Raw genomic sequence first — 23,000 nt, 5'->3', positions numbered from 1 at the left:
GTAAGTGCACAGTTCAAAGTACAAGTATTTCAGAGGTCAGTGGCCTAGATCAGATGTCTGCTTTGCCAGTTCTCCATATTGACACTCTTCTGGATAAGACAGAAGATGCCCCTGAATTTTGAAGTCTGATGAAAGGCATGTGCTAGGCAGCAGACAATACAAGGGGACATTTGTTTCATCTAGTTTGGACTCTGGGATAAGGTAGTCAGACTGTACTCAGAACAAGATAAGGCTACTTTCTAAAAGTTTATCTTAGCAATATAATAAGCAAGTTATTTTGCCTACAAGTAACTAATGTCTTTTCAGTTGATGGAATGTTTTGCTTATGATTTTCTGATTTGCAGAGAGCAATCCTTATCCATAGCAGTATGGCAGAGAACCATCCTGATCACAGGTGCAGTGATTTCAGTTATGGATGGAGCACTGTAACTTTGCTTCCAATGTTTTAATGACTATTTACATTCAGCTACAATCAACATGCATTTCCCCCCTTTAAAGATTATCTGGTTTAAGATAGATCCTGGCCGCCTTTGACAGGAGCAGAGTGTAGTGGTTTTCCACCATACCCACACTCTTACAGCTGGATGCAGTATACCTTGAGGCTATCTATGCATTTACCAAAGCAACCTTAAGACTGTTGTACTGTTACCATTAAACTACACCATTAAAACCATTAAACTACAGCATTAGACTGCCAACGTGGCAGTATGGATGTCTAATGGATGTCAGCAAGTATTTAGTTTCCTGCTTTCTTTAGAGACAGTGACAGTCTGGTGATGCTCAGTTTCATAAGCTGCTGTATTTGGAACTACTATCTTTAAGTTCATTTCATACAAGCCAAATTCTTCTCAGCTCTTAGCAGCAGAAGTCACTATGACAATATGATTTTTTGTCATTGTACACAAATCCTAAATTTATCTGAGATTTTCTGGCCTGGAATATGTTTCTTGCCAAGCCTTGAGGAAGGGGTTGAGAATTAGTATCACGAAAAATGAAGTTTGGAGGAGAAATCTTTTCTCTAAGGTGATAATCAGTGGTCTGTTGGCAAGGAGCAGGCAACTGGAGGGAAGTTCCAACAACCAAGTGTCCCCAACCTGTCATGGGCTGCAAATCATGTACTTGTGGATGCTGTTAAATACAGAGGTACCTGGAGCCCTGAGGACATGAACACTTAAGAAGTGTGATTTCGCTGGCCCAGAGTTCATGCAAGCTCTCAGTGAGATCCATGCTTTGTGTCTCATTTGTACTGCTTTGTATTTCAACCTGAATGCTAACTTCAAGAACCAGAAGAAAGTGAAGTTCACAGAAAAATCCTAATGAAAACAGTTTTGAGTAAAGCAACTTCGTAGGAATTTTAAAGTGAGAATGTATATGGTTGGTGTGACATTTTAAACTGATGGTTTTACCCACACTGTAGAAATCAAAACCACCTTACAAGTGTAATATCATACCTGTTTTATACATATCAATAGATGTGTATGTACTTACTGATGTACATCTGTATGTATATACACGTGAGCATATATCCACATCTCCATAGTTCTCAGTGCCACTGGAGAATCTGGAAACCCATTATATGTTCCAGTGTATTAGGGTGAGGGAGCACTGGAAGGGGCTGCCCAGACGTGCTGTGGAGTCTCCTTCTCTGGAGACATTCCAAACCCACCTGGATGAGTTCCTGTGTGACCTGCTCTAGGAGGTTCTGCTCTGGCAGGGGGGTTGCACTGGATGATCTTTTGAGGTCCCTTCCTTAAGGTTCTGTGATTCTGTGAATCATGCAGCATAATGGTTATGCATAAGCAGTGCCACTTCCCCTGGTTTTGTCCTTTGTGGTGAATAATTGTTGATGGATTCACTAATAGAGTGACACAGTTTTTGTTATGGATTTCTGTTTTACCTTACCCTACCAGCTGTCTCACTCTTCATTTCTCAAAGCCATAGCAGCAATACAGGAGGGCTGTGACTCTAACAGTCCATATTTTGCTATCCTAGGTATTTCTATTCCTTTTAAATGAATTTTTCAGACCACAGAATCACAGAACGCTGACTAATTGTGTAAATGCAGGTTTTGCAGAGAAGAAACAGACCTTTCCTATTGAACTCCGTCCCTACAGGTAAACCAATAACAGATAATATGCAGACAGACCTCACAGTGGGCAAAAGTTGTCAGGTGGGGTGATGATAGGCCTCAAGCTATGCAAATGCAAAATATTGTTTTGGATACAGAAAGGAGTATCTCAGGCTTCCTTGGGGAAATGACCCTGTCACCTCCAAAGGAATTGCCCAAGGCTGGATTGTTGCAATTAGCACAATCTTTTATCAAGTGCCACCTCCCGATAAGAAAGAGCTCTGATATCAGGCAGAGTAATGTGTGCACTGGACCTGGGCCTGTTCTCCAGGATGGTGAAGATAGGAGGGCAAATATATTGATTGTTTGAGCTTAGCAGCCTCCCTGTGAGAGCTGTAGGATAAACAGAGATAACAAATGGTTTCTGGAGTATCAGAGTTACTCTGACCTGAGTTCAAAGGACAGAGAGAAGTTCTTTGCACACTTCTATAAATGCAAATAAGGGCAATCTAGACCTCAATGACAGTCTCACCCCAGCTCCCCGCCCTCGCCTTGTATCTCTTAGGAAGAACATACAAAAAGCCTCTGGCATATGGCAAGTGTCATGCCTGAGCTTGAATCCTTGTTCCCTTTTGTTCTTTGAAAGGTTTAAACCAGTTCTGCACATTTTTCACTAGCAAATGACTCCTACAGCCCTGCTGTTCTGCTGCAATCCATTGGCTTCACGGGGTGCAGCACAAACACACACATTTGTTCTTGTCATAAATCTGCTGTGCAGTTTGCCTTCTTCCTGGGATGTTCTCCAGGAGACCTGTATGTTCACTTCTAGATAACGATCTACAGGCATAAAATAGCTTTGAGGGCCTACTGAATCCACACTACAGCTTAATTGTAAATTGTTGATCCATGCTTTTGCACCAGATGCAGCCCTACGTGGCTCTTTTTCCCCTAGCAGATATAACTAATCATCAACACACCTGCAAGCAGCGTTTCCGTGAAGAGTTACCATTTCTTCTTTCATAAAGGAGACAGGCTATGATGATATTAATATGCATGTCACTCCCTGTATAAGTACTGCAGGAAAGGTGGGTATGAAGTGCTCTGAGAAGGGAAATTAAGTGTAGATACATTAATTGGGGAATATCTGGCAGAGACAGTACGGCAGAAAACAAGATGCTCTTATAGAGAATTACAGGTGACATATGAGCCAGCAATGTGATGCCAAAACCAGGCAATAGCATTCTGGGGCATGTTACCAAAAAGTTGTCATGTGGAACACAGTTACTGTGCTCTGCTCTTTCTGTAGAGGCTTCTGTGGGAGCTGTGTGATGGCTTAGCTGTGTGCCAACTTAGGTCACCACACTCTGAGGGGGCTGCAGGAGAGAACAGCAGAAAGAATTCCTTCAGAAAACGGGACCTATGACTAGAGGTTGAACCAACTGGTTGTGTTTGGTCTAGAAGCAAGAAAATTGCTATGAGGTGTATAACTCCTAACACAAAAAAAGGCTATAATGTTATAAAAAAAGGATCAATAGATCTGCTGCTGTATAATTTCTTTGTCATTTCTGTGAAGGGAAATGGCAAAATGAAATTAGTTTTGTTTGAAACAAAGGAGATTTCAGCTGAACAACCAATTTTGAGGCTTGTGTTTTTGTTATAGAAACTGTATTGATTTGGGCTGAAAATTAAAGTAACAATTCTAATACCAAGAACCATGAAATTCTTTAACAGCCTTCCAGTAGGAATAATGGTGATAAAATGATAACGCTCCCTACTTTGAAAGTAGAGTTGAAATCCACTTTTTCCTCTACAACCTTTGCAAAGAGCAGAAAAAGAAAAGCATTGCACAGTTAGTTACCAGAACAGAACCACCATAAGCACTCCTCAGTCTTTTATTGTGAACTGCATCAGTATAAGCTGGAGTCCTGATTTTCCAAAACCCATTTATCTTTCTATTTTGATATGCATGTCTGCAAATTCTCTTCTAAACTGCCCATGCAAATCCCACAGGTAATTGCCTTTTTTGGATTCTGTCATGTGAATTGTATCAAAAGGCAATTCTGTTATGTGCAAACTGCAAGTTGTCATCAATACAGTTTTCCTAAATGGGTCTTAGATTGCCATCCCTCTGAAGCCTTTGGCTGCTTGACACAGACTTGCCTGCATTTCATCAGGGACATGAACAGCGAAGTTTTTACAGCCAAGCAGTATCTCAGGACCTTCGGTAGCAAAGTTGTAGAGTTACAGCATTAGCCTTCCATCTCTCCTTTGCCTCCTTGGCTGTTGCAAGATATTGCTGTACCACAGTGTTTCAGCCAGATGAAACTTTTTCAGGCCAGATTCCCACCTCCTTTATAGCACAATCCTGTGTCTATACCACATGTGTGGCCTTTACCATTGCTGGCATGCTGTAAGGGAACCAAAGTCCAAACTCTCATAGATGTTTTCCTCTGCTTAATATCTAACCTACTTGCTAGCAGCTGGATCTCAGTGCTGTCTCTAATTGGTTCATACTGTACATATACAAAACATTAGAAGCATTAAAAGTTAAGTGGCTGAGGCAAGAGCTTTGTATGCCACAGATTAAGGACATGAAGGAAGATGAAGGAATTTGTTGGTCTTTGCAATCAGCCCCTGGGAGAGTTCCCAGCCAGGAAGGACAGTGCCTCTCTGGTACTCCAAACCCCACAGAGTTAAGTGTGATAATGGATGCGTGCTTGTGTTGAGACCGTAGAAGTAATAGCTCCATGCCATGCTTTCCCCATGCCTCCTTGTGTTGCTGCTCACATTCATGCACTGTCATGCAAGTGAGGTCAGGAGGCTGCTCTGTCTGGAAACCCATCAAAAAAAGCAACAGTTTCCAGCCAGATCACTTTTTGCTCTTTCTCACACATTAGTGCAAGTGGCAGTGCAAAGCTGGGAGCGGCAGCGTCTCCCAGGGTGCCAGCAAAGGGTGAGATCACACATTGCAGCTGCCATCTGCACCTAGGCTGGCTTAAAGATGCCATGGAAATGCAGCCTGATCTGTCTGCTGGTACGCCTCAGGTTGTTTGGATGAACATGGCAGACATGCTTAGGGAAGCCTGAGCTCCTCCTGGTTCATCTGCAGAGAGAAAACAGCCGTGTCAGCCCTTCAGCAAGCAAGAGTAGGCAGCAATTGTGAGGAGTCAGAGCAAGGGGATAACTGGGATGTCCCAGAACACAGCTCTGGTGGGTGCCATTGCCATGTGCTTCAGGTGGACGTGTCGTTTATAAAATACATAATAAGTATAGCAATGGGTATGGATAAAAATACTTCTATTAATTACTTTCCAAATTAATTTGCTCTACTTTACTGAATAAATTCCTAATATGATTTCTAGTTTCAGGGGATGGGTATTTCTAAAGGCAAAAAAGGTTCTCTCTGACTTACCGCTTCTGTCTTTGTTCTCCCATTTTGGTGATAAAAAGGGAAGAAGGGAAATTACAAACTGAACAGCCTCATGAAATGATAAATGGGGAATCTGAAGTGAAATATGTGACAGGACATCTTGCCAAGCTGCTTTCTCAGTTTTGTACTTCTTTACAAATAACATCTCCTTTCCTAAGGAAGAAAACAGAAGTAATGCTACATGAGTCATCACTTTATGAAATGGCTGAGTACCTTTTGACGTTTCAGTGGAACATTAAGTACTGTAGCAGGTGAATTCCTAGTTCTGCTGTAACATATTCTCTTCCTTTTTTTTTTGTCTTCTCGAGTTGTGCAGGAAGCCTTTAAACCACTACGGCTGAAAAGGGATTTTCTAAAGAAAATGGTTCTTGACACATGATTCTTTGTCAGTAGGTGCAGTATTCTGCCTAGTCTGGTATGAATGCTCGCTCTTTGGCATCACTACAAGTTCTGTTGTGATCAGAGGTGAGCAGCCTCCTGTAAATTCAGCTCTGGCCTCCAGGCAACTTTGTAGATTTCTACACTGCTCGTTTCTTCCCTGTGTTTCTGTTACAGTGATATGGGGTGAGACTTTTTCTACCTGACTGCAAGCAAAGTTTTTTATCTGCTAGCTGTGCTAGCTCTCTGTGCTAGCCAGCACCTAACATGACTGCAATCTCTGTAAGCTGGTAAATTAAATACTGTCCTGGACCTTGAATAGCTTGGCACAGAGAAATGCCTGTGTTCAGGAGGTTTGGGACTGATTGTTTGCACACCTTCCACAGCATGCTAACTACTAAAGAAACAAATACAGACAGAAAATTCCTCATCTTAAGTGCTTGCTAATTTAGAGACAGATTCTGTTTTGTTTTGGCAAATGATCAAGCGTGAGCAATACTGCAAGATTTCCCCACACCCTGCGTGTACAAATTGAGCTCTAAATAAGACTAAGATCCAGTCTTTGCAAAAAGCTCTTGAGCAAAAAACTGGATCCTTGCCTCAATTCCTTTGACTCTACTCTGGGAGCCTGAGCTTGCTGTTCGAAGGTTCATCAGAGTCTTCTTGTAGATACTAGGGTGGGCTTTAGACCCAGAGATGAATGTGCCTTTTTCTTAGAGGGTAGTCAATAAATTAATATCAAGGCTCTGGAAAACTTTCAGGAGACCATGATCAAATGCAGATCCACAAAAAGAGAACAATTGGGCATCGCCTCAGAGCCTGAAGTCAACTGTTACAGCAAATAGACGGTCTACAAAAAGAACGCCAGTGGACAGAGTAGCATGTAATATGGCAGAACAGTAAATGTAACACATTGCATCACATTGTTTGCCCAGGACTGTATGTATTTGGAAAAAGACCTGCCTTGCAAGCACTTTCCTAAGGGGAGGCCAAGGATGGTGTAGGTGCTGTAGCTGTGGGGATCCTATGCTGGAGGACGTTCTCATTTTTTTGACCTTCAGCTCTATTCAAATATAGAAGTTTCTGGGGGAAAAAAAATAATCTGAATGAAGACGGAGATCTAAATGTTTGTCAGTTCAAGCCCTGAACCTATAGAATCTAAACTGCCTTTATTGCAGGATGAATGCCCCGAGCAGGGCCTTGCTCTGGGTTACGCTGTAAAAGTTTCGAGCAGATTTCATTGTCACCACAAAGCTCTAATCCTCCTGCTTTTTATTTGATGAGAAATCAGTTGTGACTTCCTTTAAAAAAAATCTGACAGATTGTTTTTTATAGCTAGAGAAGCAGACTGTCTTCTTTGCCTTGAGGTTGTGAAGACAGAATAATTTTACACTATCAAGATTACAAAAGAGAAATGAAAATTGCTTCTTCTAGCTCTTCTCTTTGTAAACCCATCTGAAGGAATATTTTTCTTTCATTCTCAGTAACATACACACATATATATTTATATGTACAGTTAGAAGTTAAAATCATCTTACCCTGTCAGTTTTCTTTGTTCAGCTTTCATACCTTTCACATTAACAACAAACCTTTATCTTCCTCTCCAGTGCTTTGTTACCATCAGGGGTTTTTCTAACAAAGCCTGGCCCTATCAGGTTCAGGGAACGTTGCTTGTTATGACTGTGCTTTGCTCTTCATTTTGTTTAGAAATTTGCCTACACACTGTGCAACAAAAAATTTGCTTTACAAACAAATAAAACATGTCCAACCTAACAGGAATTTACCTCCGTGTCAAAAAAATGACACCTTTATTCCCTCTGCTTTTTGTAACCATGAGAGAAACAAAAAGGGTCTGATTAAAATGCAAACATTAAACTAGTCCCCATGTTCATATTTACAGTTTCCACATTTGTGTTAGAATATGTGTTTATTAAGAGATGTGTACTCACTTCTAAAATGGGTTTTGTTTCCTGATCAAGGGATTTCTTCTGGTGTTTTATTCTGAATATTCAAATATATCTCTGTTAATTTGCCATACCAGTCGTAGGATTAGACTTCCAAGCAACTGTATCGTGTAATTGTTTATGAACAGAGAATATAATTAAGTAATTTCTAAGCAAAAATCAAGAGAACAAAAGAACTTTACTAAGACAAAGAAAAAGCCACTCATTTCATCTCCTTTCCTTTTCTTTTAGATTAGACTTGTGCTCTTAAGCATCTTCTGCTGCTTCTCATAAAAACTGAATTTGATTTTACTGGCCAAATTCCAACTGCAATTTGCCTAACTAATTGCTTCTTGCATTCTTAATTGGAAAGAGCATTCCTGAGTATCCAGTCTTGCCTAATTTACTTTTATAGTATCCTTAATTCAGTATAAACCAGGGACATCTTCACCAAGAGGTGATTGATCCTTGAAGGTAGATGATGACACTTGTACACTAAGTGTGGATACTGTAGTTTGCGATGTAACAATCACAGTTACTGCTTCTTAATATCCAGCACACCTGGAGCAAAGCAACACTCCTATCACTAGATTTGAGCAGTTCTGTGGAAATCATCCTAAGCAAAATCCTCCTTTCTGTGCCTCAGCCATGGATGCAAATACGAGATGAATTAAACCCTTTATTCCTAGACCAGGAGCAGCAGAGAATTAATGGGGCCAGCTGAGTTATCCAGAGCCCTCCCATCTCTTTATCCAGCGTTGCAGAGCTTGGGTCTTCTGAGGGGGAGAGGCAGATGGAGTGTATGGAGTGCTCAGTACTGCAGAGTAAGCTTTCTGGGATCCTCTTAATCAGCAACACCGCAAGCTCTGCCGATGTATCGTGTGTCTCTTCCTCTTCTTTCAGTCTCTCTGAGAGCCAGGCATGGAAATAATAGAATCTGCACTTAGACTGAACAACTTGCTGACTCAAAAATGTAATTGTCTCATTAAGAGATAAATTCAACCAATCTACTCGGTAGTTGATGCTACCAATTACTCCTGTAGCTCTCTCTTTATCTGCTTGGGAGGTTTGATCCTCTTGTGTGCATGCAATGCACAAGTGCCAGCAGCCATTAGGTTTGAGTTACATAGTGTGATAGTCCAGCACAGAAATACAATTTTAGAACTTGAAGTTACTCATTTAGAACTGTGATTTTAAGTGTATGGAGTTTAGGCAGCTAGTCATGGGAAAAGTGTAGCAGGAGAGTGGAAAAGAGACCTGGCTGCTGCTGCTTTTTGGCTAATTCAGGGGAAATCTGAGGCAATAGAGATTTTCACAGGTCATTTCTGAGCAGTGGGAGTAGACAGTGGAGCAAGTGGCTGGGTGTTGATGAAAACTTAACTATTGGTTTGTATTTTGAGTTTAGGAAAGGTGATTGATCTATCTGTGCCTCAGTGATATGTCAGTGAGACAGGGGTAAAACTAAGATACTGAGAGTTGGTGTTTAATGCTTTTTGTCTGTATTTCCATGGCAGCTGATCAGACTTGAGGTCTTTTTTTTTTCAGACTTGCTGCTTGCAGGGAGCGCAAGTGCAGTACTAAGGGCGAGCACCGAAGTTGTGGCATGGATGTGTCCTTTCAGATACCTAAAATGAGGAGTGCTGCAGCACTAAGCAGTGTGACTCTCTCAGGTAACCCTTTCTCCTCTTCACACACTGCTGCTTTATGAATGACATGCTGCTACCAGACAGCACTGTGGTATCCTTCCTTCCAATTCTCCCACTCCCACCTTTGTTTTGGTGTCCCTGCTTTAGTGTCTTTTATTGTCCCTGTAGAGAGAGTAATACTGACCTTCTTTATTCTTCTCTGCTTTCTTTGTCTCCTCCCCAGTTCATTTACTTTAGCAATAAAGTGATAAGACTCAAGACAGGAGTTATTTACAACATCTGCTTGCAGGCAGTTTGACAGGGCTTGGGTAAACACAGATGTGGCAAAGTACCTTACACAGATTCCTAAGGGATTGCTTTAGAGGCTTCAAAATCTGACCAGTGCTTCAAAACTGGAGATTTTCCATGGGGTAATTGGGTCCGACTGTGAGGAAGAATCAAAAAATTGCTTTCATTTTGACCTATTGCTTGAGGTTATTCTGTGTCAGATGTGATACATTCACTGTATCCTCCCTGATGTGAGAAGCTGCTTAACAGAATCTGCGTGTATTTAACACCAAGTTCAAAGAAACAATGTATTAATACAATGCTAATTTTGAGAAATTAGTAGGGCCATGATCCATTTGAAATGGATTTTGAAATGAAATGCTTTGGGTCAGCTTTGCAGCTTGTGAAAAATCAATGTTGCTTCAAATGCTGCATTGACTTCAACATCCTGATGTTGATTTACAGTCATGAGGAGCTACACAATGAGGAATAATAAGAATACCTTGGACTTTGATAGTGCTTTCTTGAGATTCCTAATCATTTGTGAAGATAAAGTATTGTATTCAGGACCTCATAGGCACTTTTAATGCAAGACAATACAGATGTATTCAGATTAATGTCTTACTAAGAAGTCCCATTTAATTTTCTGATGTTTATGTACAAGATGTAAGGAAGAGAAATGCCTGGAGGCAGTAGAAATCATTGTGAACAAGCAGTCTAAAACCTTTTTGAAACTCAGAGGCAGCTTTCAATCCTGCTGTCATGTTGCAGACAAGATGAGTAACTGTCTTACGTCTCAAATCTTGGCAAGGCACCATACAGACTATCATCCCTTGAGATAATCCGGGTTACTTTGCTGCTCACTCCACGTTCCCTTCGGTTTGCTGCATAACCCACAGATGTGGCCCAGCCATTTGTTTCCTCTAGCAGAATTTTTTCTTGCTTCCATCAAGCTCTTCTTAAGTTTTTTTTTTAAAGGGCTCTATATCCCTTTATTCATTCCATAGTGTTTTTTTCACTAGAATGCATTGCAGACCCCAGTTCAACTTTTCATGGCTGTTCTAAGGCAAGAGGGTCTAAGGAGGATCTTCTGTAAGGCCCTGTGTAGGGATCATTGATAATTATAGTTGTTACAGCATTCTGAGCTGCTGAGGGATATAGTTTAGCTTAGTAATGGCCTTGGCAGTGTGAGGTGAGTGGTTGGACTCAATGATCTTAAAGGTCTTTTCCAACCCTAATGATTCCATGATTAAGCTTTACCCAAAGCTTTATCAAAGTACAACATGTGGGACTGACACTGTGTGGTATATTTTTGTAGGTATCTACGATTCAAGAACAAGTTTCTATTTGAGATGGATGATTTCACAGATTAGTGATGCCTGTGTAAAATACCCCCTGTTCTTAGACTGAGGCTGACCCATTATCAATACACTATGCAAGCAATTTTTGCTACAGAGTGCTCAGTTGAACAAATATGAAAGCAGAACTGCCTAAAGCATTAGGACTCTAGTCCATGTTGAAGATGCCTAAATATTTTAGTCCTTTAAATAACAAAGAACAATAGTGTCAGGTAAGTTTTAAATCTGTAGGTTGTACTGCATGTCAGACTCAAACTGGAAAAACCATCAAAGATGCAGTGAAACGTTAACTAAAAATGTTCAAAAGCAAACCCTATTTTCTTCAATAAACTGCCTGCAAGTTGCAGGCACAAAACTCCACACTCTAAATCTTTCACTCCCTGTTCAGTACTTGTTTGCTGAGAGCAAAATGATGCAAATCTTCAAAAGCTGTAATTGCACATGTAACTGGAGTAAGCAGGTGTTATTTCCACATCTTTTAGAGCACAGAAAAGAATTTAATGGAACTCTACATAACTTTCAATAAAATGGCATCCTGTTTTAGTAGCCCTATTTACGATTTGTTTCTTAACATTGGAATATTTTTGTCTTGTTTTGCAAATTAGTCTTCATGGATTAGCACAGCCATCTGGCTAAAGTGCTTTAGGAATCTGTTTCACAGAGTTCAGCCTACGATCCCGTTTCTCTTTGATTATAGTTATTAATTATGGCAGTATGTAGACTAATGCCATCAGAAACGGGGCTGGAACTGGCTTCAGAGGCTCTGGCTTTTCTCTTCTGGACCTTCCTTTGGATTTTCTCTGAAGAATATATTTGTATTTATAATACCAATGTTTTGGAGAAGCACTGCTTCTGAATAACTGTCTTTTAAGAAGCTGGGACATAAGCCAGCTGCAAGTGGACACTGAGATTATTCAGAGACTTATGGCAGACAATGCTGATCAGTCAGAGTCAGATGCTGGGTGAAGCAGGGCACTGTCACATATTTGGCTCTGAATGATTTTTAAACTACAGGATGGATTACCATATTACTACAAGCAACCTCAGTAAAGGGATGGAGGAGTTAAAAGCTCTGCAAGAGAGGCAGAGTGCATAGGGGAAGGTTAAATCGGTGGATGTCAGCAAAACCAGGATGATTGGTCAGAAAGTAGCTTTATTTTGGGTACAGTATTGCAAGATTTTAGTCACTTCCAGGTAGCCCAAGCAGAAAAAGCTAACTATATAACTAACTATTTAACAAACATTAGAGCATCTAGAAACAAAAGATATGGGAAAACACATTCTTAGGAGTACTTAGAAAGCCTAAAATTTAGTCTTATAAATTAGGTAGCTAAATTAGAAGGATAGTCTTCCTAGATTAATAATGGAAAGAGAGAGGAAGGGAAGGGCTGGAAGTGGGAGGCTCCTTAAAACACAATTTGGAGCCCAGTTTAAATGCTGCTACTGTTCTCAAAAGGAAGTCTTATTTCCATTCACTGACTGTATAGGAGGCTGTAGGACATGAGCCTTCTAATTTAGTCATCTGAAATAAAGAAGAGAATCAACAGAAGAGACAAACTGATAATTTGGGGATGCAGTTCAGGATGCAGAGCAAGGTGCACAGAACAGAAAATTGAAGGGAATTTACACCAATGAAGGGTTGTTACAGCCTGCCCTATAGGAAATGGCCACGGGTAGTTCAAGAAGCTTACCAACATACTTCTCTTACAATTGTATAGTCAAACCCAGAGGCTGCTTCTTCCTAAATTCTCAAAACTGTTAGACATGCATAAACAAAGAGACATGAAGACTGTGGCCTCAGCTCCTGGATGTTAAGAAAAAAACCCTCAAACAACAAACCAGAACACTGAGGCTGGTTTCATAAGCAAATATGGTACACGTATGGTATCTCTGCTGGTTTCTAATCCAGTAACTTTTGAAACTGTTGACCAATGTCAGCCAAATCTGACAGAGGCAGTTGTCTCAAAGGTATCAAGTTATTACACAGGTTTTTTGAATCTGAGTACTTGTGTAGGGAAGAGACACAGCTTTAGTCTCTTCACTGAGGAAAGATTGTTAGATACCAGAGAAACTCTAGGAGAGGGGACATTATGAATGCTTCTGTCAAAGGAAAAGCCTCTGTGAGAGGCAGCAGGTTATTAAGCAGCTGGGAATTCAACCACAAGACAAATCCATAGGCTTCCTGCATTAGTTTTGATGCTCATGGAAACAATTGTTATTTATGGGATGCCAGCAGTCACTGAAACTGCCCATTAACGACTTCCTGCCATGGCCAAAAGCAGCTTCACAAACAGATCAGTTTTTCCACTTACCAAAATATGATTTCCAAAGTGAATACAAAACTGGGAGGGGTTTGATGTTAAAAAAACCCAACCCAGCAAACAAAACCAACAAACACTTTCTGAACAACTGATAAAGTGATGGCAGAACCAGATCAAGGGCTATGTTAACAGCTTAAAAAGGGAACTGGGTTCTTACAAAATGTAGGTTTTGCCTCACAGGGTTCCTGCTGAGAATGGGTTCCCACAATAATAATTAACAGTAATGCAGGAGACACCATATTTCCAGTCACTGGTTAATTGGAAAGCCTCAGTAATAAGAGGAGGGGGATATTTAATTGTACCAGGTTGGTGATTCCAAAGACACTACAGAGAAAAGACAAAACTTCTAAAAACTATTGGGAGGTCATTTAGGGATTAAAAAATCTATGTGAAGAGACAGATGGTTTTATACTGGCCTTAAATGAACATTGACATTAAAGCAGTTGTTAGAGCTCTGTGAAAAATACAGAGCAAGTCAAGTGAAAGAGCCCATGTTGATGACACATGAAAAACAGGTTTCCTCAAGCAAGAGGTACGTGGTCCTGTGCTCTTTCATAAGCATGTCACTCTTCTGATTTGCTTTTGTTTTCTCCTTGGTATAAACTAGGAATTGATATGAAGAGTATATGACCATTTTTTGGAAGTGGAATTTCTGAATCTCTAAGACTTTCTGTAGAGATGGGGAAACAACATTTTCTGTGCCAAAAGCTGGAGTTGTGCATGTACTGTTTTGTAGCTACACTTCTTTCTTTTCTTTAAATGTTTGTGAGCGCTCCCGGGTGCAAACATAATATTTTAGCCAAGAGAGTTTTCAGAGAGATGTTGCCTAATGGATGTTGAACTGAGGTTCTGAAATTGCAGAGAATTGTCACTTCTCAAGCACTTTGTTTTTATGATTACAAGAGCTGATATTGAACTAGAGGAGTGAGTGGAATCATAAACCAGACATTTTCTTTTTAACCTTGGCCTACACAATAATGATGGGTTTACAATGGGCTCTGACTTTAATGACTTGCACATGACTCAGACTACAACAAAACACACTGGAACGCTTCCAGAGCAATAGTTTCCCCACAAAAACTGCAGATGCAAAAAACAGGCTATGGAAAGTATTGGTTTTCTTGCTAGACTGTAGAACATACAAAATGGATAATTTATCTCAGTTCTTTTGTAGCATAGATCCCATAAAAAACTTTACAGTTTGCTTCTTGTTTTCTTCCCAGCTACAGTCAACTGTAAATCAACCATAATTTTGAGATACATTCAGACAGGAACACTCATTTCTGCATATCCACTTCACCTTTTGAGAAAGGTGAGTATTTTTTGGTTTGTAAACTTAAAAGCACAATTCTGGCCAGGTTTTACCTTAATTTCAATGTGATCTTCAATGCTTTCCCTTGTGCATTGGAGGTTATTAAGAGAATTTGCCATCTATAGGTGCCATTTATTTGCTATCTCAAACACTTGTCAAGCATGAAATCGAATTCAAAAGAAGGCAAATGCCAAAAAAATCAAATAACTGAAAAGTCTTTTTGTACTTTTTATGATGCTGAATCAAGAGATTACGTTCTTTGTAAACTATTGCATTCATTTATGTATTTTATGGTTAATGTACAGAGCTCTCCCAGAAGAGTCTCCAGATATCTTTTTCATATAGTTTTCTTCATCTTTTCAGTCTTCTAATTATCTTCTTTCATTATCAAGGACATAACTTTGTCAATACATTTCTTCCAGTCCCTAAACTTGTGTTACTTGGTCTGTCTGCTTTGTTTCTTCTGCACTGCCTTGGTTTTATAGATCCTTAGCTCACTACTGACTTCTCAAACTAGTTTCACAAATTGCACCAGGCAAACAACCTCTTTCTCCCCTTAAAAATGCACACTCCCAAGTCCTTGCTGTTTTTCTGTCTTCATGAATGTACTTTTCATGCTTCACAGCAGATTCATCCTTGTGTTATAGAACCACTGCAGTGCCCCGAAGCTGCAAATGTGGCTTTTGGAGCCTTTCATACCTGTCAACTACGTATCCTTAAAGATGTAGAACATTTGTGACTTCTGTTTGGATTATTTACCAGCCTAGTTTAATCAAATAACATATCAATTTGTTTCTACCATCTCTATAAGCAGTTTAATTACCTGCTGTAAAGGCAACTACAGCTAAGATTGGAGGGTTTCTGTGAACAAAATAGCATTTTTTTCCATTAGCTTATTAAAAACATGTTTAATAAGCAGTCTACCTACCAAATTGCAGCTTTCAGAAAATTATTATTAGGGGTTTTTTTTTGCATTTGAGAACACACTAAACAAGCATCAGTTTGGGGATTCAATTCACACACAAATCCATTCCCAGCACAGTCAGTATCATGAGCTTTGCCTCTCATCTAACAAGTTCCTGATCCTGCTAAGAACAGTGGCATGTAACTGTGAGACAAACGTTTCAGAAGATCAATTGTTACACTTGATCCATTTCTTGAAAGTGGTATTTTTTTTTTCATTGACTTCATGAAACAATTGGTATCACCCATTTGGGGAAACTATTACATTGCAAGATAACTTTCACACTCAGAATGCATTAGGCAAAGTATGTGTGCAGAAATACATGCATATATATACATGTGAATACATACACCTGTGTGTATATTTTTAGCAGAAACTGTTGTTTGTTTAACAGGAATCATTATTTTATTTAATTAAATGACAAAATATTGCCATTTTTTCCTCCTAATTGTGCTGACTTTGTTATAAGGACACGGGCTAAGCAGCTAATCTGTGATGTAATCTATGAGCTAAGAAGGCTAATGGCATCAAGAAGAGTGTGGGCAGCTGGGCAAGGGAGGTTCTCCTTCCCTATGTTCAGTTCTGGGCTCCTCGATTCAAGAGAGACAGGGAACTGCTGGAGAGAGTCCAGTGCAGGGCTACCAAGATGATCAGGAGCCTGGAGCACCTCTGTTATGAGGAACTGGGGCTGTTTAGCCTGGAGAAGAGAAGGCTGAGAGGGAATCTCATCAGTGCTGATAAATACCCAAAGATTGGGGAGGATGGGGCCAGTCTTTTTGGTGTAGTGTCCAGTGACAGGACAAGGGGTAACAGGCACAAGCTGCACACAGGAAGTTCCAGTTGAACACAAGGAGAAGGTCCTTTGGTGTTGAGGTGAGCGAGCCCTGGCCCAGGCTGCCCAGGGAGGGTGTGGAGCCTCCTTCTCTGAAGGTTTCCAAACCCACTTGGACACGTTCCTGTGCACCCTGATTGAGGGGAACCTGCTTTAGCTGGGAGCTGGGCTGGATGAGCTCTAGAGGTCCCTTCCAAACCCAACCACTCTGGGATTCTATGATTCTGTAATTTCCCTTCAGGGCTGTGGAAGAAGCCAGTACCCACTCCACAGCTCAGCTCAGCAAAACACGCTGTGCTGCCAGGGTGGCAGAATTCTCTGTCACTTACATGTTCCTCTTTTTTTGTACAAGTGATAAGTACTGGATCTGTCAAGTGGCAAAATCACTGACTTTGACCTGAATTCTCCCTAAAACATGGCATATAGAGAGAACCCCCACACACTGCATTAACTTCTCTAAACCTGCTCTATCTACAGTTGCTTATTTTGGCTTTTCTTAGGAAAGGATAATCTTCTTCACAAACAGGAATAATCACCTCTATAAAAGGTTCATTTCCCTTTTATGGCAAAGTTGCAAGTTTCTGACTTATCTTAATTTGCTCATTATATTTCTACTTCACCGGAATTACCACAACTTGGTATCTGTTCCTCTTCTGCTGTTTTGGCAGGGGAGTTCAACTAGATGATCTTTCAAGGTGCCTTCCACCCCTTAAGATTCTGTGATTCAAGACCTACAGAAGAGGAACTTATGTTGTCTGATTAGAGTTTTGTTTTTGTTAAAAATGAGCAGCATTTGAAAATGATGAAGCTATTAATCCCTCCAATTAGTTTATGAGCTCTTTACTGTGGAAATGAAAGCTATAGACCCTAAGCTTCTTTCTAATTATGAAATAAGAAATAAGAACATTGAAGTTGCTGAAAATAGACCCGTTTGAAGATATTGTAAGAGGAAAAAAATGACTAACAGTGGTGAGTTGTGTTGGTTCTAAGGGCAACCAGCTTTGCTTCTGTTTTGTTGGCAGACTTCTTGGCTCTCATTTAAAGCAGAATATAATTGCCTTGACTGCAAATGCTTTAAATTGAAAGATCATAGTCTGCCTTCCTCAAAAATATGTTTATAAAATTAAGCAGTCAGATCATTTTTGTGTTCATATGCATTTTTTTGCAGACATTCATTTGCTAACTACTGGGACATTAATTCCTAGAGAGCCCATTTTCTTGGAGTGAATACATCTCATAGCTATCAAATGCTATCTTCTAAAGCTGTTTGAACACTACTACTTAGGAGACCTGGTATTTAGCATCCAACAGCATTGCTCAGTGTATATCAGAAGACACATAGTTTTTAAAACTTGGTGTGAAATTTTTGGACCTGCAGGTTCACCCATGAGATCTGATAAGTAGTTCTAAACTCAGAAGGACAGAGCATCATTGCAGAACAGTAGAATTAAAAACATATCCTTCTGTCTAGTCAAAATTCTGAGGAATTCATCTCATATCATTTCACTTTCTGCCATCAAATAACCAGTGTGATGTCAACTGACCACTGAGTACTCTCAGAGCCTCTATTTTCCAGTCACAAAAGGAAATGACTATTGCTTTTTTAAATAAAATGCTACCACTATTAGTAATTTTGTTACCTTCTGTTAGGCCAGTGTGGTAGAGCTAATCCTACTACAGTGCATGAGGATGTCACACTGAGGTTGTTTGATGAGCCAAAATGCAGCACGGGCAAGAAGAACAAGAGGTGGGAAAAGGAGAGGGGTTTTTTCTTTGAAAAGCAGTTTAGAGTTTTTATGCTATAATTTATTGAATAGTCACTGTATTTGCAAAGTCATGAGCAGTTTTTTCAAACTGTTACAACTGAGACCATCTTTGTCTTTAATATTCACCTTGTGTATGTGCCTTATCCTTCATAGTTTTGATTACCCAGACAGATATTTGAAAAGTGAGGATGAATCTGAGCTCAGGGTCTGTGAAAAGAGGGAAAATATACTCTCTTTTACAGTTGTGGCCAAAATTTATTATTCACATTCAACATAATTTCTTGGAATTGAAGTGGGGTGGGGTTGGGTTTTTTTTAATGCATGTGAGTGAAATTTCTTATGTAGCATAAAATAATGGCAAACACTCCCACTCCACAAATAAATAAAGAAGCCAGACAGGTATGGTAGTCTTACTACAGTCTTGATTTAGTGGAATTATACTGAGCTGAAGCTCATAAATTATATTAATAAGGAAGGGCAGTTCTCACATCAAAACCCATTCCCAATGGGTTTTGTTGCTATTGTTATCTGGAATTATGTGAGAAAGAAAACGAGATCCATCTCTTTCATGAGCATTACAAAGGCATTACATCATGCAAAATACAAAAAGACCATGCATCTCACAGTATTTTACTTTAGAAAGGTAGTTCAGTGATTAAATAATTGAGCTGATGCTTATTTTATTTAGAAATATATATTCAGCACTAAAAATTAGAACATCAATATACATTTAGTGACGGGACAAGGGGTAATGGAAAGAAGCTGGAACACAAAAAGTTCCATTTAAACATAAGGAAAAACTGTTTTACTGTTGAGGTGAGGGAGCCCTGGCACAGGCTGCCCAGGAAGGGTGTGGAGGCTCCTTCCTTGGAGGTCTTCAAGACCTGCCTGGGCATGTTCCTATGCGACCTGATCTAGGTGGGACCTGCTTTGGTAGGGGATTTGGACTAGATGATCTCTAAAGGTGCCTTCCAACCCCTACCATTCTATGATGATTCTATGATCAGTATCACCTAGCATATTGTAACCACTGAAAAAGCACATGTGCCCCTTCAGCAGCCTCATACTTCATAGCAAATGTCAGACTGAAAGTAGGTCTGACTGAGTTTTTAAAACTAAGTTCCATCCCCTGAGATCAAACAAATGGGCTGAAAGCCCTACACTGCTGGAAAATAACACACACAGGTTAAAAATCCACCTTGCAAAAAACCCCAGAAAAATGTAGAAGAATTTACTATAAGAATTAGCATTATTGTGCTATTTTATCTTCTCCTTTACCATATCAAGCCTTAATGATGTTTTGGGCCTCTTTTTTTCCCATTTTCCCATCTGTGACAGTGTGTTACATTCTCTTCAGACAAAAAACTTGATGGGTTTGCACCAGGGAAACGGTGGGAATGAGTGTAGGCAAAGTTAGGTCAAATGCACAGATCAAATAAACCAAAAATAGCAAAATATGTGTTTTGTCAAGTCTCTTTGTTAGGTGTTACTTCTAACAAAAGGACATTAAAAGGATTACATTGATTGATTGGCAGAGTGAAAACCACAAGGGTTATACTGCAAGATCCCTAAAATCAATGTTTGACAACTCTGATAACACAGAACAAAAATGATCTTTTATATGATTTTTTAAATGATTACACCCCTTTGTATTGTGTGGAAATGACTTTTTTCATTATGACCATGTCAGACTTTCCTAGATGTATGTATTTTTGGTTTTAAATTGCAGTTATTGGTTGTTTGACACATCCAAAAATAGCTCTCATACCATATTTGGTGCAATAGCTGTTTCTTCATATTTGAATCTGCTTAAATTCCAGCCCATTTTTCTCAATGTCCTGGCAGTTCTGAAAGTGGTGTGAGGAAGGACAAACAGCTTCAATATATGAGCTTACAGTGACGACAGTAGAAACAAATATGAGCAAGATTTCAATTTGTGAAAGCTTTGATTGTAGACCAGGAGAGCACATTTTAACAACGTGAAAATAATCAACGACGACTCCATCCTACAAGCACTACAGGAACTAAAATGCTCAGGAATGGAATCGGTGACCTGGAAAATGAGCTCAAATTTAAAGGTGATTTAATGTGAGGAGCTTCTGCAAAAATGCAGACTGAGGGATTTCTTTCTGTTATCAATTATAAATAAGTTGGTTATGAAATGGAATTGATAGGTTTCACAAGCAGCTGATACATGGCCCAACATTAAGAACAGGGTTTCTACAAGTGAGTCTGGTCTCAAAATGGGAAGGTTTTGGAGTAGGAAATGCAGTTCTATTTGACAAAGTTATTTATCTAACACAAAAATAGACTGGAAGTCCCTGAGTTGCAAATCAGTGGTAGCTGGGCAGGGATTCTGGGGAGTAAGAATAAGAATTTCTTCTTATACTCTTTGATAGACCATGAAGTATTTGCCTCAGGCAGTTTGCAGCATATAGGCATCAACAACTACCTCTTAAGCATGCCATCTACCACGGGACTAAAATCCCCAAGGAAGAGGATTCAGGGCTATGTGAGTCCTTGGTCTTATCTGACGGGATTATTTTTATGTTCTTAAAAACATCCCAGAGCAGATACTCCAAGATGGAACCGACATCCCTAATTTTTTAACTTGTATTCAATTTTGTCGAGAGCCTTATGGCTCTTCTGGTTTTTTTTTGTCAGCTCATGGCCCATTAGCTGCAGGGGTAGTCTTAGCACATGACTCTGTGTTTGTTGTATCAGTGAAGGTGAAGCAGCACAGTGAGAAGCGTCAATCACTGACACACACTTTTTTTTCCCACAGAAGCTGATTTAAGCACTGTGGACACTGCAGAGCAGAGGAATCTTTTTCAAAAAGTTCAGAGAGGCATGATAGATATAAAAAAACCAGAAGGGATCTTTCAAGTAGAAAAGAAAGTGTTTGTGTGTTTATGGATGGATGATAATGCTTCCCCGAAGCAACCGTCACTGTCGGAATAGCTCCTCGATTTTATGCTTCCCTCCACGCTTCTCAGTCAGGAGATCATCGTCCACGTGAGTGATGTGCATTTGCAACACGAGCAGCAGCCTTGACAGTGACAAGCAAGAAGCTAGACACTAGCGTAGTGTTCATGCACAAAGCAATTTTACCCAGGGAAGAGAGAGCAGAAAAGGCTGACTACAATCATGTGATCCTACTCGGTTTCATTTCAAATCATCTCAAAGTGCATTTGTGTTGACCTGATCCTCGGTTATTCCATCTGATACAGAATACAAAGAGACAGAACATTTTTAAAAAGGAAAGCAGAACTAAAGTAATAATGGTGTGGCATGTGCTTTCCAGTACTTTTCTCTAAGGATTTGTGTGAGTGGAAAATAAACCTAAGCTGGCAGCCTGAGACAAGGCTGCTGCCACTCCATGCCCTCAGCTCCAACCAGAATGAAGCTGAACATGTATTCGCAGTACACAGCCGAACACAGAGCACATGTACACGCCACAAACATACATACATACACTGCTGGCCATGCAGGTCACAGACAGGCAGAGCACTCACACCAGCACCAACAGCACCAGCAGGATCTTGGAGAAGATTTTGGATAAATATCTGGATAAAGAGATCATAACTACACTACTGGACTCCTCACAAGATAGAGTATCGTGACAATAGGTTGGAAGCAACGACCTGGCAACCATTGTGAGCAGAAATCTGCACAAGGAGAGGTATGAGGAAACAAGGGGTAATGCTGTCATGTTGGAGTCTAAATTCAAAGGTCTGGAACTTACTATGCTCTGCTCCAAACAACTGGACTTCTCACAGGCTCTCCATTCAAATGTCTGATGAAAAAGCATTGCAACTAACATTTGCCATGTGAAGTAGGATGTGACCAACAAATGAACCTTGGAGAGCAAGGGTGAGGCCAGGAAATTTAAATATATTTTAATATATTAATGTCTATAAGGTGAACTATGCACAAATTGACACAATAGCAGAAGACTGACCCATCACACAGATATTACTGTTGTTTAGCATAGCGTTTCATAGCAGGCAGCACTCAGATGACATGTTGATGAACAACGTTCTTTGAGGATACACAAAGGGTGAATATCCATAATATCAACAGTTTGAGGTACTCAGTGTACCTTCCTGAGCATTGTTGATTCATCAAAGAGACCAGACAAGAGGAGATTGTAAGACATTTCATTTCTTTTCACTTAGACAGAGCCCAAAAGGCTGCAACACGCACTTGTGGCAAGAGCTGTCTCCTGTGTGCTAATGCAGGACTTAGTCCTTTACTCTCTCCTGTACAGCATGAATAAAATATCACAGAGAGACTGTGGAATGGAACATATTTCTCTGACAGCGGTGTCCAGATGACACCTTTGAAAAGAAATGCTTGTTTTACACAGAGCTTAACCAATCTGTGCAGTTCACTGCCACGAGCTATTTTTGTGTCTCGGGGTTTAGCAGATTTCAAAGCAGGATAACACTTTTACAGACATAATAAGATCACCTGCATTTACAGTAAGTCAGATAAAAGGAAGACAACAGAATGGATTCTAATACAGAGAAAACAGGTAAGATCTCTGAGACAAGAAACATCTATTTCTATTTGCCTGGACAATGCTTAACACAAAGTGAGCTGATTCCAGATATATATAAGTAAGGTGGATAAATAAGTAAAAACTAATCTATTAGGAATAAGTGAGCTTTAATCATTTAATGCAGGAGAAAATATACAAGCACATTATCTCA

Source organism: Colius striatus, chromosome 4 (genome assembly GCF_028858725.1).
Source record: "Colius striatus isolate bColStr4 chromosome 4, bColStr4.1.hap1, whole genome shotgun sequence".
NCBI lineage: Eukaryota > Metazoa > Chordata > Aves > Coliiformes > Coliidae > Colius > Colius striatus.
Note: the sequence above shows the minus strand (reverse complement) of the source record.